Source organism: Penaeus chinensis, chromosome 12, assembly GCF_019202785.1.
Source record: "Penaeus chinensis breed Huanghai No. 1 chromosome 12, ASM1920278v2, whole genome shotgun sequence".
Taxonomy (NCBI): domain Eukaryota; kingdom Metazoa; phylum Arthropoda; class Malacostraca; order Decapoda; family Penaeidae; genus Penaeus; species Penaeus chinensis.
Window position 1 is genome coordinate 18,193,958 of NC_061830.1, and position 2,500 is coordinate 18,196,457.

Below are 2,500 nucleotides of genomic sequence, written 5' to 3' on the forward strand. Positions count from 1 at the left end.
TTCATTAATATCACAAGGGAGATATAAACAATTACAGTTTCCCACGAAGTGATAAAGTCCTTTTAAGCACCTGTAAAGTTTACCTGAGGTTTATCATTTTGTATTAATACCCTATACTCGAGACATTAATCTAATTTTCCTAGGTTTTTCGTATATAACAAAACGAAAGCTAATGAAAATAACAAAACGTAACGTTTAAACTTCTTTGTAAACATTTATCAGATTTAGCGATTATAGATTCATTTCTCACGTATTAACTCAAACACGGAAGTAATACTGTGTTTGGAAGTGTGGCAATCACCCAGGTCTCCCAGGCTCTTGATCTCTCCACACTTCTATGGTAACGTGGCAGCGCCCCCTGCTTTATGTTTAGTACCAAATATCGATTCAAGTTACACCTTTTACCCGTCGTGAGTTGCCATTTGTAAGGGCTACTTGTTAGAACATCTGATTTGTTTATACGAGTTTGAGCATGCACTCACATTCGAAATCATATTTGTTTTGACAGTGAACTTACTTATAGCTTTATCTCTCTCACCAATATATGTATATGTATATATATATATATATATATATATATATATATATTAATATCAGTTATTCTCACATTCTCTCCTTCTTTCTTTCTTTTTTTTCTCTTTCAGTCTTTCTCTTTCTCTCTCTCTCTCTCTCTCTCTCTCTCTCTCTCTCTCTCTCTCTCTCTCTCTCTCTCTCTCTCTCTCTCTCTCTCTCTCTCTCTCTCTCTCTCTCTTTCCCTCGCTCGCTCTCGCCCTTAATCTGTCTATTTGTTTCTTTATCTGTTTACCTGTCCGTGTGTTTGTAAGTCTGCTCGTCTTACTATTTTTCTGTCTCTCTCACTCTCTCTCTCTCTCTCTCTCTCTCTCTCTCTCTCTCTCTCTCTCTCTCTCTCTCTCTCTCTCTCTCTCTCTCTCTCTCTCTCTCTCTTTCTCTCTCACTCACTAACTCTCTCTCTCTCTTTCACTCACTCTTTCTTTCTCTTTCTTTCACTTACTCTCTCTCTCTCTTTCTTTCATTCCCTCTCTCTTTCTCTCAGGTTCTTGATATCACTGCTGTCCACCAATTTGTCAGGGGTTTGGTTGACGGAGAGTCAAGGTCTGGTTGAAAGCTTTATTGGTGGTACAGCTTGTTGGTAGCATAGCGTAGACGGCGGTTGAAGTGGCCAGCTTGTGCAGAAGTAGGAATCCGTGCAGCGGTTAGGCCCGGAATGGCAGGGGCCCTGGAGAGTGGCCCCGGGGAGGAGGCAACGTCAGAGCGGGACCGTGACTCAAAGTGATTCCTTAGGTCAACGTTACGGCCAGAGGTCATGTGAGATGTGGGTGTGGCTTAGATCTATACGGCGACGGTGCCATGGGCACGCCGCCTCATTGTACACCCCTGCTAGTTAGAAGGCGTGACATTGAAGGCTTCTGACCACTCAGACTCTGAGTGCTGTGTGGTGCAGCGGTAGCGATCTGGTCTAGCAATCTTGCTGACCTGCATCCAAATCCCTCGCCGCCAGCGGATGGTAACCCTGGCAATTCCTTGCACACAAGGGAAGCAAAATAAAGCAGACACTATGTCACAAAAGAATATCCATTGTAACAAATGGAATCAAACCTCTCTCTCTCTCTCTCTCTCTCTCTCTCTCTCTCTCTCTCTCTCTCTCTCTCTCTCTCTCTCTCTCTCTCTCTCTCTCTCCCTCTCCTCTCTTCTCTCTCTCATCTCTCTCTCTCCTCTCTGTCATCTCTCTCTCTCTCTCTCTCTCTCTCTCTCCTCTCTCTCTCATCTTCTCTCTCTCTCTCTCTCTCTCTCTCTCTCATCTCTCTCTCTCCTCTCTCTCTCTCTCTCTTCTCTCTTTCTCTCTCCTCACACTCTCCTCTCTCTTTCACTCATCCCTTTTTTTTTTTACCCCTCTTCTCTCTTTCATTCCGTCTCCTTCTCGCAGGTTCTTGAATCACTGCTGTCCACCAATTTGTCAGGGGTTTGGTTGACAGAGACTCAAGGTCTGTTTGAAAGGCTTTATGAGTGGTACAGCTTTGTAGCATAGCGTAGACGGGCGGTTGAATGGCCAGCTTGTGCAGAAGTAGGAATCCGTGCAGCGGTTAGGCCCGGAATGGAAGGGGCCCTGGAGAGTGGCCCCGGAGGAGGCAACGTCCAAGCGGGCCCCGGTGCTCAAAGTAAATTCCTTGGGGCAACGTTACGGCCAGGGGTCATGTGAGATTTTGGGTGGGGCTTAGATCTAAAAAAGGCCCGACGGTCCCAAAATGGGGCACCGCCCTCATTGAAACACCCCTGCTATTTAAAAGGGCCCGTGACTTAAAGGGCTTCTGACCACTCAGACTCTGAGTGCTGGGGTGGTGCGCGGTAGGGGAATCGGGGTTCTAGCAATTTTGCTGACCTGCATCCAAATCCCTCGCCGCCCGGATGGTAACCCTGGCAATTCCTTGAAAACACAAGGGAAGCAAAATAAAGCAACACATGTCACAAAAGAAAAACCATT

At 45.8% G+C, this 2,500-nt stretch overlaps 1 protein-coding gene across 2 annotated transcripts in view; it reads left to right on the forward strand.

Annotated features, from left to right (window-relative positions):
- The window catches only part of LOC125031126, a 27,785-nt gene that overhangs the window by 1,969 nt on the left and 23,316 nt on the right, over positions 1-2,500 (forward strand). The window lies entirely within an intron of this gene.